Source organism: Nycticebus coucang, chromosome 9 (assembly GCF_027406575.1).
Source record: "Nycticebus coucang isolate mNycCou1 chromosome 9, mNycCou1.pri, whole genome shotgun sequence".
Lineage (NCBI taxonomy): Eukaryota > Metazoa > Chordata > Mammalia > Primates > Lorisidae > Nycticebus > Nycticebus coucang.
The window spans coordinates 117,441,995-117,456,574 of NC_069788.1; the positions used below are offsets into that span (position 1 = coordinate 117,441,995).

Below are 14,580 nucleotides of genomic sequence, written 5' to 3' on the forward strand. Positions count from 1 at the left end.
CAAGTGCACTCAATGTAACCTGGCTTATTGTACTCTCAATGAATCCCCAACAATAAAAAAATAAAATCTTGAGTCAAATCATCATAACCAGGGGACCACCTGTACTTTGAACTCCTTACACTCCTTACACTCTTAAAGGCAGATTACTCAACAAAGAAGGCCTGACAGACTGGTCACAGGTAATTCATTCCTTTTCCATAAAAAAACTACATTATTGTTGCAATTACTATTATAAAAAAATAACTTAGATGCTTGTGGAAAAAAAATCATACATGTAGAAAGTGAACAGCAGACTCCCTTTCACTGATCTGGACTCTAGCCCCCTTCACCAAAGTACAGCCTCTGCGCCCTGTGCAAATGGCCTGCCCACACAGCCAAGCCTCCCCTCGCTCACACTTCCACCTGCTACTGAGAGGGTGGAAGGGCAGAGGATTGAAGAGAGATGAGAACAGAGCCGTGCTAGAACCTTGGAGAAATGGGCCAGGCGTGATGGGACTGAGAGGACAGTAACTGTGAAAAGGAAGGAGAGACGCAGAGGAGGCAGAAGCAGAGAACAACACAGTGTTGTGGACACCAAGAGGAGATGGTGGCAGTGGCAGGGCAGGTGTATGTTCCCAGGATGGCAGAGGGCTCGGGAAGGGCTGGAAAGAAAGCAAACTCAGCAGAGGTGGCTGAGGAGCAGTCTGTGGGTCTCAGGCTCTACTCCAGCTGCTCGCTGTACTAAACACTTCCCATCTGCGAGCTCATATCTTTGTGACAAGAATCTGCATTTGCAGATGAGGAAACTGGGATGCAGAGTGCTGACAGTCCCAGGTCGTATAGCTTGTAAAAGGGGGGGTGTTATTTGGACCCTGGAGAGTGGCCATGTGCTAATCATTACACATCAAGCCAAACCACAGCTGGCCAGGGAACAAGCCGGAGGTGAGGAGGGGGGCATAGGCAAGGCCTCTGCTCTGAGACTACCTTTTGTGACGTCAAGGAGACTGAGGGAGGAGAGGAAAGACATCCCAGGGATGATGAGGGGAGCCTGAGCCTAAGCCCTGTTTTGTCCCAGGACAGGGGGTACCAGCGGAGGCCTCAAGGAAGGCAGGAGAGGTGATGTGTCTGGAGGAAATCAGTTCTTCACAGGTGATGCCTTGCAAAATTCCCTTTCAAAGCTCCATGCTGGCAACACAGGACTTTTCCCTCTCCCGTCTGTCCGCCAAGTCCCCTCCTGGGTGCTGCCACCTCCCCACACTGGGCAGATGGTTGCAGCAAGGCCCTTCATGGATCCCTGAGCCCTTGACTGGGCCTGGGTGCCTGACTACAGCTGCTGTGAGCATCATCTCCCTTCTGTTTTCTGACCGTGGGGCTAGCGAGCCTTCTTGGAAGGGACGGGGTGGGGAAGAGAGATTGGAGCTGTTAAGTGTGCCCCATGGCACAGCTCTGCCCAGGCTGATTTGGGAGTTGCTGATGTGTTTAGAAACCAGGCAAATGGGCTGCCAGATAAAATATGGAATGCCCAATGCAGTTTGAATTTTAGACAAGCAAGGAATTATCTTTCAGTATACATATGTCCCAAATATTTTATGGAACACACTATCCTAAAAATTTATTCAATGTTTATCTGGAATTCGAATTTAAATGGGTGTTCTCTTTTTGTATTTGTGACATCTGGCAACACTACCCTCAAACACAAATAGCCCAGCCTGGTTACTAGGACTTGGTCAAAGAAAATTCCAGGGTTAGTGCTACCCCTTTGATCTAGTGGACCTGTGGACTGGGACCTTATGTTCCAGAAAAAAATAAATCTCAGAGCTGCCTCAGTTCATTGTCTGGGAAGTTAAGAGGTCCCTCCTCTGGCCCCCTTTGGAGGGGCCTTTATCTCCCTGGTGGTAGCTGGAGGGAAGGAGAAGAAGGAGTTTGGCCATTTGGAAGCATCTTGACAAAGGACTTGAAACAGAACACCAGATGCTTCTGGGAGGCTGAGAAGTGACTTGTCTTTATATCCTTGAATGATCAAGGTGAGTGAAGCTACATGTATAAGAGGAGATTGGTGGTGTCAATCTCTCAGAGTTGAGTGGGAATCCAGCGTCAGTGACTCCCAGGACACCCTCTCTATTCTGCACAGAACCATGCAGGGGGCCAAAGAGAAGGCTATTTAGGGTGGGTGGGAAAGGATGAGCAATTTACTCAGGTCCACAGAATGAGCTAGAGGAAAACCAAGCCTATGACCCCAATTGCTAAACATTCTAGGACTTCCAAGAAGCTAGGTCTTGGGTAGGTCAAATGATAAATCTACCAGCTATGCTCCTTTCTCTTGTCAACTCTCTACCTATGGCCTGTTGGAAGGCACATGCATCTGGGCATGGTGTCCAGACCACCTTCCCTGAACTCACTTCCAGATTTTGGTCCTCACAATGCTGTGATCTACTCCTTTCAAACTTGGGCTTCAAAGTTTATTATAAAGGGCCATTATCTGTGAATTGACACATCCTTCAAAGAGTAAGGTTATTGAAAAATATTCAGGACCTACACCTCAGATACATAGTTTTGTCTGTTTTTAACTAATCGCATAGCAGATTGTGCATGAGGTGGGCTGGTAGAGTCTGAAACATCTGTGAAGACCATTGTTTTACATTTTCTGTGGAGGGAATATTACTTGACTTTATTCATCTTTGCTTTTTTTTTTTCCTGTGACAAGAGCCCACTTTATTGAGAAGCAGAGTGCTGCACACTGACCAGCAGATGAAGGCCACCCAAGGGGCAGCTTACACATCATATTCCAAAAGATACAGAGGATGTTTGCTAATATCAGTCAAGTGGAACATGGACGACTCTGGGCAGCTTCTCCAACCTCATCCCTCTGGGGTCAGGTAAACTCCCATTTTCCTGACAGCAGCTGTGGTTCACTAGAGATAAAGCCCCTCAGGGGTGCCTTCTTGTTTTTTATACAGAACATTTTCTTTAGATTTTTTGAAGTCTTAATTTATTACTTTCATTCTACGTTCTCTTAAAGCCATCAGACCAGCTTCTGTACAAATTACCTTAATGTCAGCACCAGAGATGTCATCATTAGCCATGATCAAGTCATCCAGAGTTACATCATCAGCCAGGTCATCCTGCTTGTGTGAATCTGAAAGATGCGCTTCTTGTCTTTTCATCAGGCAGGGAAACTCGATCTTCCTGTCAATATGGCCTGGTCTGATAAGGGCTGGATCCAAAGTTTCTGTTTGGTTTGTACCCATAATAACTTTCACATCTCCCCTTGAATCAAATCCATCCAACTGGTTCAGCAGTTCCAACATTGTTTGCTGAATTTCTCTCTCACCACCAGAATTTGAGTCATAAATAAACACCATGGAAGGTGCATGTTCTTCAGCAACTCGTAACAATTCCCGAACAAGTTTGGGCCCATCACCTAGGTACTTCTGAATGAGTTCAGAGCCAACCACTCTCAAGAAAGTGGCCGAGGTTTGGTTTGCTACTGCTTTGGATAACAAGGTTTTACCTGTGCCAGGCGGACCATAGAGAATGACCCCTTTAGGGGGCTTTATACCCATCTCTTCATAGTATTCAGTATGGGTGAGAGAAAGCAGCACAGATTCCTTAATTTCCTGGATTTGGTTGTCCAAGCCCCCAATATCAGCATAGGTCATCTGGGGTGCCTTTTCCACCTTCATCCCTGTAACCAGGGAATCTGTGTCATCCATCAGCACCCTTATCACAGCATGCACCTTGTGGTTGAGCAGAACCGAACAGCCCGGTTCCAGCAGATCCTTGTCTACAAGAAAGGATGCCGACACAGTGTCCTGAGCCCACAGATGCAGACACAACGGCATGATTGTCATCAATCATCTCTTCCAAGGTTCCTACTGACATTGGGGTCCCCCTCAGATCATCCACTTTTGATCTTTCCTCCTCTTGCTTTTCTTCTAATGGTTTCATTTGTTCCTGATTTCTAATGAATTCTTCCTCCAGGAGAAGATAGTCTTTAATTCTAACTTCAATAATTTTAATCGGCACCGAGTGTGAGGTGTCACCAGTGGTAGTTTACTGGCTGCGTCTGGTCCCTTTGTTTTCTTCTTCTTTTTCCCCACTCTGGTTGGTACAGGAGGTTCATATTTCTTTTCCTTATCCTTTTCATTCTTCCTGCCACCTCCAGGACCATGGCCACCACTCTGACTTTGACCCATCTTGCCTCCCATCTTTGCTTTTCTTTGCTTTACTTCCCTTAGCTGCATGTTCCAACAGCCTTTTGCAAAGGCAGCAACATGTTTGACAATGTGTCATTGACAAACACCTGCCACAGAAGTGGGATGATCACCAGGCTTTTGCTTGAAGTCCTACCACGCAGTACACACACCCCACATCCCTGCTGATTTGAACCTACCCTTGAGGGCATGTCTGACTTCATTCATTCACTTAATAAATATTGAGTATGTACCCAAAACATGGCTGGGGAATTCAACTGAGAAAATAGACCAAGTCCCTGCTTTTATTTGTGTGCAATCATGTTTGTGTGCAAGAGAGAGAGTGAGAGGGCTTAATAAACAAACAAATAGTTGTGGTAACAACAAGTGCTTTAGAGAAAGATAAAACAAGGAATGGGGGATAGAGTATACTAGGATGACTCTCTTTGTCTCTTTTCCATAGGGAGGGGAGGAAAGGCTTTTCTGGTAAGGTGATATTTTTGGAGATGGGAAGTGAGGAAGCTACTTTGGGATAGAGCATCCTCCTGCAGAGGGGCAGAGTGCTCAGCAAGGATGAGGTGTCCTGCAGCGGGACATGCCTGTCATGTTGGAGGAAGAGTGCAGAGGCCAGCATGCCTAGAGACAGCATGGGGAGAAAGGGCAGAGGAGGAGGAGGGACACATGTAGGGCCTTGTAGGCCATTGTAAAGACACTGGCTTACTCTAAGTGAGCTCAGAAGCCCCCCAAGAGCTCTGAGCAGGGGTGTCACATGACTGTCTGGCTGCAGTGCAGGGAAGATTGGTGGGGGCACAGGAAGGCTGGCAGCAGAGGCTGGCTGCAGGCTCTTGCAATCATCTAGGCAAGAGATGCTGGAAGGTTTTTCCAGCAAGGTAGCTTTGGGAGTGATGAAAAGTTGTAGGATTCTGGATTTAATCTGAAGGAATTGCCAATAGGATTTTTGCTGAGCACTGCCCCTCTGCAGTAGGATGCTCTATCTCTGACTAGCTTCCTCATTTCAGGTCTCCAAAAATATCACCTTACCAGAAAAGCCTTCCCTCCCCACCCTATGGAAAAGAGACATCCTAGTACACTCTATCCCCCATTCCTTGTTTTATCTTTCTCTAAAACACTGATGGCTTAGGTGTGAGATGTGAAATTCCCAGAGGAAACAAGATGATTCCAAGACTTTTGGCCTGAGCAAATGGAAGGATGGAGTGGCCATGTATAGATGTGGAGACTGAGGAAGGAGGATATTGAGAGAAGGATGTGAGTCTGAGTTTGATTCTGGATGTGCCCACTTGGACACGCCCAGACACTCCAGTGGAGGTGGCAAGCAGGAGTTAGCGCTATGATTCTGGAATGCAGGGGAGAAGCCGGGGTCAAAGGTCTAATCTACAACCAGCAGATGGATGTCATCTAGAGCTACGTGATGGCATGAGATCCTGCAGGGAGTGAATGGAGACAAAGAAGAGAGGAGGCCTGAGGACAGAGCCTGAGCCACCTCTCTTCTGCCCTAGCAGCAACGCTGAGGAGTCTTGCTTGCATTCAGTGGTGAGTCAGTCACCCACAGCAGAAGCTGGTTGCTTTTGGGTGTAGATTTCCTAAATCAAGAATAGGCTTTAAGAACAGGCTCTAAGGGTGGCACCTGTGACTCAGTCGGTAAGGTGCCGGCCCCACATACCGAGGGTGGCGGGTTCAAACCTGGCCCCAGCCGAACTGCAACAACAAAAAAATAGCCAGGTGTTGTGGTGGGCACCTGTAGTCCCAGCTGCTTGGGAGGCTGAGGCAAGAGAATTGCTTAAGCCCAGGAGTTGGAGGTTGCTGTGAGCTGTGTGATGCCACGGCACTCTACCCAGGGCCATAAAGTGAAACTCTGTCTCTACAAAAAAAAAAAAAAAAGAACAGGCTCTAAGATGGTCAGCACACCTGTTTCACTTCCCCTGGGGAAGGCAGTCAGGGAGCTGGGCAGATCTTGGCACCCTTCTGTGATATAGTAAGAAATATACATTTGGTCCTTGTCAGGGTTACTGGCATATAGCCCCTACAGCCCTAGACTCTCCAGAGTGATGAGTGTCTTTTGCATGCTAATGAGGGCCTGGGGACCCCTAGGTAGCTAAAGGATGGGGCTGGCTACTCCAAAGAGCAGGGCAAAGTTAGAGGGCTGGGACTTTCAGCCCTGCCCCCAACCTCCAGGGGAGCTAGTCCCCAATGGGCCACAATTTAATCAGTCTTGTTTATACTAGGAACCTCGCAGAACCCCTACATGAAAGGGCGAGAAGCACTACCTGTGTGATGGACACACTGATGGGCTGGAGGGGGCACGGGTGCTCCGAGCCCCTTCCCCATACCTTCCCATGCGTGTCTTCTGTTTGGCTCTTTCTCAGTTGCATCCTTTATAATACACCAGAAATAGTAAGTAAAGAGTTATCCTGAGTTCTGTGAGTCAGTCTGGTGGCTTTGCTCTATGAGGGGAGCCTGTTCTTGGTTCTCCATGAGCCTAGAACATGCAAATCTAGCCGTGCCCCCCAACTCCCCCCGCCCCCACTATGTCTCCCCTTGACTTACAGTAATTAATAAAGATCAACTTGGATCTCTGCTTTTAAGCTAACGGTCAAGGCCATAAAAGACTTAGAACCAAACTGGAAATTCTGCTTCCTTCTTCACTAGTAAGGGCCTTGTGCTTAGACAAGGCTTGGACAGGGCTTGGGTCGCTCATGCTTTACCATAGACCCTAAGCTTGTTTTCCAGGGAATCTCAGTAGACCACAAACAGAATGATCCTGTTTGTTCCTCCTTTATCCTGCATTTTTTTCTTTTTTTTGGCCGGGGCTGGGTTTGAACCCGCCACCTCTGGCATATAGGACCGGCGCCCTACTCCTTGAGCCACAAGTGCCGCCCTATCCTGCATTTTTTTTCTAAATAAAAGACAATGAAAAGTTTTCTCTTTCTCTTGAAGGTATGCACACGCTGTGACCTGCTATAGCAGATCCCAAAGCAGCAGGTAGCTCAGCAAAGAGTGACCAACCCAGGCCCTCTCTGAGCCTTTGCACAATGTTGTCCTAAGCAAGGTCCAGACCAGTTCTTGCCTCCAACACAACTAATTCAGCAATAGAGTTCAGAGGGTCACTACTGATATGGTTGTGAAGAAGCAAGGATGGCTCCTCCCTAGAAGTTTTAAAGCACCAAGGATCAGATCCTTCTCTACAAGTGTTTCCCTGCATTCCTCAGGGCCAGCCATGCCCACAGCTTTGGTGTCTCCATCTGGAAGGCAAGTCTCATTCCTATCATCGAGGGCCACAGAAAAGCTGCAAGGAGACATTACCTAAAACAAGGGTTTTAAGCTTAATGAATCCTCACCCTAATGGTGAGGGGCTTGACTTCTCATTCCCCCAAACCTCAAGGTCCACTGGGTTGGGGGTGGCAGGCAGGCCTGGAAGGGTCACAGTCCTAATCATTAAAAGGATGAAGGTGTCCCTTGTGTGTGCCACTCTCTGTGCTGCCCTGCTCTGTGCCCCTTGAGGCTGAGCACCGGAACTGAATCGCAGGCTTCCTTTGCCCTCTGGCTTCCTTTTGGGTCAGGCCAATGTGAGGCGCTGTTGGAGGCTGAGATGGCGTCTCTTCCCAGCTCTCTCCTTGTTTCAGTGTCCCGACTGTGTCCCTTGGGACCACTATTCCCACCAGGCGGCCACCTCTAAGCTTCCAGCTCTCTCCAGGCCCCAGCAGCACCATTTCTTTCCTTTGCCCGTTTAGGCTCAGGGGTGGTGGCAATTGCCAGCTATTGCTAGCTGCAGGGAGCCTTGACATTCCTGTCAACCTGAACCCTGCACACCCATCTCTAAATCCTCCCTTCACTATGTTCTTTTCAGTTAAATATTTTTGAAAAGGATTCAGTTCCCTGCTGGGACCCTGATTAATCTATCTCCCTATGTCAAAATAAACACTGCCCCAAATCATGAAGTTCAGTATGAAGTTTTCTGATATTGACTCTTTTGAAATTTTGCTGATGTCCAAAGGATGAATTCAACTGCCTTCTGAGGAATAAGGTTGGGTGCAGGGACTGCTGCTGCTGAAGTTTCTAGTACGAGCAGGATCGAGGGCCTTTGCAATTGCTCAGCCTTCCATGTTGGGAGAAGCCCAGCTCACCATGGCCATGTGGGTATTGGGGAAGAAGAGGAAAGGAGATGGAATCTGTGTTTTGGAACCTACCAGGTAAGGCTTTGGCATTCCATGGTCAATTTCAATTTACCAAGTGGTCTCAACTAAAAAGAGACTACAGATCAATTTACCAAGTGGGGCCTGAGACCCAGAGAAGCACTCACTGAGTTCATTTCACTCCATATCAGTTTCTTATCCTTAGGTGACATGAAATCTGGTGACATCCAGAGAAATGGGGAGTGGTGGGAGCAGGGGGTGGGGTGGAGCTTGTTGTCTAAGCTTTGCAGTCAGACAGACCTGAGTTCAGATTCTGGCCCCACTATATATAGAAGCAGTATGAACTTGGAAAAGTCACATAACCCCTCAAACACTCAATTCCCTCATTTTCCAATAGGGAATAAACCCCATTTCCTCCCAGCATAAAAATGCTGACTCAATATTTTTGACAGCATACTCTGAGCAGCTGCCAGGGAGGGCACCTCTCTGCAAAGCTTGGCACACACCCGGCACATAACAGACGCTCAGTAAAGGCACAGCTTTTTACCATCTAACCCCATATTTCTGGCTTCCCACTAGAGAAAGTCTTTCTTAAGAACCTTCCTGAAAGTTAAGGTCTTGTTAGCTAAGGACCTATAAAGACAATCAAAGAACCTGACAAATACAATTTTTCCTTTTCTCTAAATTCAGACTGGGTTTGGATGAGGCTGTACCTCTCTCTCCCTGCTTGGCCTGTCTCCCCAACTCCTCCCACCTCGCATAGCAACACGAAACAAAAAATCCTTGCTAAATTGGCAAACTGTCACCCTTCTCTGAGGAGGGCTTGGAATTGACTAATGAGGTTACCACAGGTGCTGCTCTACTGCCAGCCACCAAAACCCCACAAATAAACTATACTGTGTTGGAGAAGGGTGATGGGGTACACATGCCCAGAGCCTGCTACTGCAGGGCTCCCAGAACTCAGTGACACACTCCTGCTCTGAGGGCCCAGTGTCCACTGACCAGGTGCTCTGTCCCATGGGAATGAAGCTGGTGGCCCTGGATGTGCTGGGTAGCCGTCTGGGTGCTATCTAGCTGCTGAGGTATTAGGTGGGAGGACAGAAGCTATCTTTTGGGAAAGATCCACAAAGATTTCTCCATTCGATTATTTTAAATAATGTCCAGTCAGCTGGACAGGGTTTTGTGGGTAGGGAGTTTCCACCGTGTAGCTGGTGGTATTATGAGTGAGGGAGAAACTGCTTCTCATCCTTACCCTTGCAGGAAGGGAAGAGTGCTGGAGTTCCTTCAACAGGTGAGTTAGCACCAAAAAACCCCACAAAAAGACAGTCAATGAGAAGGGAAAGGTGTGTCCAGCCCTTGAATATGTGCCACATGTTCCTGTTTGTAGAGAGAACTGAAGGGCAGAGAAGCTTAAGGCTTAATCTGCAGGCTGAATGGAAAGTCTCCTGCCATGATGGCCCAGGGCACAGACGTGGGATGGAGGGTGGCCTGGAGCCTCCCTGAAAGCTCAGGTTCCTGAGGGAAGTCCTGGAACTTCCTCCCTTTGTTCCACACACACTGACCGGCACCATTTAGGGTGCTGGACACACGGCCATGAGCAAAGGCCATGCCCTCCTAGAGCTTTATTCCCAGGGTAGAGGGGGGTTAATAAACAAAAAATACATTTATGGAGAAAAATAAGGCCAGGTAAGGGGATAGGGAGTCTTTGGGTGCAGGTGTCAGTAAAGATAGACTTGGGGTTTTTAAATGGACAGTATCAGCAAAGATCAAAGAAGGGACTGGGTCATGCTGGTGGAGGGGGATGCAATCTGGGCGCACACACAAGCAAGTCCAAGGGCACAGAGGCAGGAGTGCATCTGTTTCTTTCAGAAGCAATGAGGAGTCCATTGTGGCTGAGAGGAGGAGTGAGGGGACATGGCAGCAAGTGGGGGCAGAGAAGGAACAGAGCTCCATCTTGTGAACCTCTGGCTTTCACCAAGTGAGGCAAGAGTACTAGAGGGTCATGAGTTGAGGGGGAGACATGATCCAAGGTACACAGATCACCCTGGTTGCTGGGAGTCAACTGCAAGTAAGATAAAGTAGAAAGATGGCACCAGTCCTGGGGTTGAATCCTGACTCTACTGCGTACGACCTGCCGCTCCTTAGGTGAGCTACTTAATCACTCTGTGCTTCTCTCTCCTACTGCGGAACAGACCAGCACCCGTTCTTTACAGGGTCATGATGCAGATTAAATATGCAAACAGTTGCACAGTGCTGGGGTGCACTAAGCACTTGACCAGTAGTATTAGCTGTGGTGCTGCTGCTGATGCAACACAGGTAGTTTGGAGACAGGAAGTCAAGGTCAACAGGGGCAAAAGGTGTTGAGATTGAAATTAGCAACTGAAAGGTCAGTCCTACAAGCAGGACATGCTGGCGGACAAGATAAGCCATGGGACAGGGACCAGTGAATACAGGATTAGGTGGGAGCAGCCTTGGCAGCCCCAGCTCAGGGGAAGCTCTCCCAGAGGCCAGGTGACAGCTGCAGCCCTCAGTGAAGGGCACCCCAGGAGTTAGCAGGGTGGCTGGCTGGAATGGAGAGCTTCAGGCATGGAAACTGGGAAATAAGGAGTTGGCTCCCAGGCAGGCTTGGGGGCTTGCCAAGAGATCAAACTGAAGACCCACCCAGCTGCAGGGACAGCTCAGAGCAAGTGACCAATGCCCACATCTTATTTTCAGAGCTTGGATGAGTTTCTTGAAAGCAACTTCAGCTCCCAAAGGAAAAGGAGGGCAGCTGCTGACATAGTCCAGCTTGCAAGATGTCAAGTCTGGGAGGCAGTTGGGTCAGGTCCATGATGTGTGGGAGAGAGACTTAAACCCACTGTAGGTTTCAGAGGCTCCAGGGAACCAATAGACACTTAGCAAAATTCACTAGTGTATTTAGATTACAGATAATATCTCAAAAGGTTGACCAGCCATTTAAAAGTGGATTACAAACATTCCTGCTTCCAAGTCAGAGGACGTGCAGCAGAAACCAAGGATTTGAGGACAAGTTTTTGTGTGGAATATGAAATATCCTGGGGTTTTTAACAAATTTCCCCAGAAACACATGTATTCTAATTCTTGGGACTGCGCTTTGTAGATTAATTCTGATAGACAATGACATAAAATCAACTCCACATTCTGTGCAGCTGTGAGCAGCAGCTTCTTCCCCTTAGCTCAGTGGTTCTCAACCTTCCTAATGCCTCCTAATGCTGCGGCCCTTTAATACAGTTCCTCATGTTGTGGTGACCCCCAACCATAAAATTATTTTCATTGCTACTTCATAACTGTAATTTTGCTACTGTTATAAATTGTGATGTAAATATTTGATACGCAGGATGTATTTTTATTGTTACAAAGAGGTCACGACCCTCAGGTTGAGAACTGCTGCTTTAGAGGTGGTTCACTCTTATTTTTCTCTTAACAAGCTTGACTATCCAGCTGTTGAGTGGAGAACTGAGGGAGGGAAACTCTCGTAAAACAGCAAACCAACTACCAAACAACTAATAACTGACCAGATAATCACCAACCAACTAACCAAATATGGTATGCCCCCTCAAAGATATCCTGGAGGCCATGAATTACCCTTATGAAGAGAGGGTAATTAAGGTAGCTAATTAGCTAACCTTAAAACAGGCCTGGTGTCCTGAATTATTCTGGTGTGCCCAGTAGAATCACAAGGGTCTTTAAAAGAAGAAGAGGGGGCAGAAGACAGGGGAAGCAGAGTCAGAGGGGAAGATGTGACAATGGGAGGATGAATGTCCAGACAGCTCCAAGATTGCTGGCTTTGAAGACAGGAAGGAGGCCATGAGTCAAGGAATTCGGGCAGCCTCCAGAGGCTGGAAAGGCAAGAGCAGATTCCCCCAGAGCCTCCTGAGGGGAGCACTGCCTGACAATACTCTGTGAGATCTTTTTTTTTTTTTTTTTGAGACAGAGTCTCACTCTGTCACCCAGGCTGAAGTGCCCTAATGTCAGTCTAGCTCACAGCAACCTTAAACTCCTGGGTTCAAGTGATCCTCCTGCCTCAGCCTCCCGAGTAGCTGGACTACAGATGCTTGCCACAACACCTGACTAGTTTTTTCTAATTTTTGTAGCGATGGGGTTTCACTTTTGCTCAGGCTGAACTCGAACTCCCAAGTTCAAGGGATCCACCTGCCTCAGCTTCCCAGACTGCTAAGATTATAGGCGTGAGCCACAATATCCACCCCATTTTGGGATTCTGACCTTTAGAATTGTGAAGTAATTAATTTGAATTGTCATAGTCACTAAGTTTCTAGTAATGCATTACAGCAGCAACAGAGAGCATGCAAAAGCCCCCAGCCTGCTGGTCTAGCCTTAGCTCATGGTGTTACTTTCCGATGCTCCAGCCGATCAGAAATCTTGTCATTGCTTTGACAGTCCCCACCTCTCACTTCTGTCAATGCTCAATACTCTTCCTGGAAGGAGGCTAGACACAGTGGCACAAGCCTGTAATCCTAGCACTTTGGGAGGGTGAGGTAGATAGATCCCTTGAGCTCAGGAGTTCGAGACCAGCCTAAGCAAGCACAAGAATCTGTCTCTACTAAAAATAGAAAAACTAGCCAGGCATTATGGTGGGTACCTGCAGTCCCAGCTACTTGGGAGCCTGAAGCAAGAGGATCTCTTGAGCCCAAGAGTTTGAGGCTCAGCTCTCTGCCCCAGGTGAAAGAATGAGATTGTGTCTCAAAAAAAAAAAAAAAAAGACTTTTCCTAGAAGGATCATTAGGTTTTACATTTCTGGCCTACAAGGTCCCTTCACTGGTTTAGAGGAAGGGCTATACGTGTGAGTAATTTACGAATTGGAAAGGTAATACATTAATTGTGCATGTGCGCACATGTCTCTGTGTGTGTGTGTGTGTGAGACTCACCCCAGCCTTTGAGTCCAAAGCCTCTGAATGCTTTTCTGTCTAGGTTGTTGATCATAAATTATAGTTTCATATATGCGGACATTATTCTTTTACTAGAAAAGAGTCCTTGAGGAAAGGGCTCTGGCCTTAAGGATTTATCATGGTAATCTCTCTAGGGAGAAGTTTAGCTGGAGATAAAAATGAGGATGAGGGGCTAGAAACAAGAGTGGCAGAAGGCTACAAAGTTTGCCAAGGGCCCTGGGCCTACCTCCTGGCTTAGCCACAGCCCCCAGACTTAGATTTCTTTTGACAGAACCTGCTTGTGCTTTTATCCCGTTGGCTAGAGTGTTCAGTGAAGATGCACCTTCCCCTAGTACTTTTTAGGTCCCACCATGACCTCCTCCAGCTACCTCCAGTCCTGGCTCTAACTGGCCTGTCCTACATACATAAAGTGGCAAGACTAGTTTCCCATGGCCTTATTTGATCTCAGACCTCCCTACACTACAAAGAACCCCTGGGGGAGAGTCTTAAATCTGGGCCCTCTCCTAATCTCAGGCTCCCCAACAGCTATAGCCCATGCTTAGCTCCCAATGGGACAGCCTTCTGGGTATTCTCTGTTCTCACAGGTAGGGTGACAAGCTTCAGGGCAGAGGGACCTGGTATTGGGACCCAGCAGCCTCCAGGACAGACTCATTTGTCTCCTGTTGGCACAGCCTGTCCTGTTACTCTGGGCCACATTAGGTAAACAGGAGGAAAAAAACAATGTCTGTGGGCTACAAAATGAACCCGCCAGGAAAGGAATGTTATTGCCAAGTATTCTCAGAGGGCAAGACAAACAAAGAAGCTGAAACCTGTCTTTAACATTGGGCCCCAGTTCTCAGCCCTGGCTCCCCACAGTCCTCCTCTGAGCAAAGGCCTGGTGCTGTGGACACAGGGACCCTTCATCCCTGCCCCCCTCCTCACTTCTCTGAGATTAGCTTGGCCTATTCCCTCAGCTCCTGGTTAGGGGCGCCCCATTGAATAGCAGGTTGGGGGGCAGGCTACTGGGATTCAGGTTGCTGTCAGGCCCGGCTCCATGGCAAACCCAAGAGCCCACAGCAACGTTGGCTGCTGGCTGGGTCCTTTCAGCAGCAGCATTCCCATTACCAAGGAGGCGGTCACGTCAATAAGGGATGTTCAGCATCTTGCCCTCTCTGCAGGCAGAGGTGTCCCATAGCAACTGGAGCTGTGATCTGCATATGACAGCACACTGCAGCTATTCAGGACTTTTCTTTCTCCTGCCTTCTTTGAAACAAGCTTGCCCTATATCCAAGTTCCCTGTGAGCCCCATACAATGAAAACAACAGTTGACAGGTTCCTTGTAACTTGCGAAAT

General features: G+C 48.0%; 1 pseudogene; it reads right to left on the bottom strand.

Moving 5' to 3' along the window:
• Positions 1-2,780: 2,780 nt before the first annotated feature.
• LOC128593856 (26S proteasome regulatory subunit 4-like) lies at positions 2,781-4,175 on the bottom strand (annotated as a pseudogene).
• Positions 4,176-14,580: the final 10,405 nt, after the last annotated feature.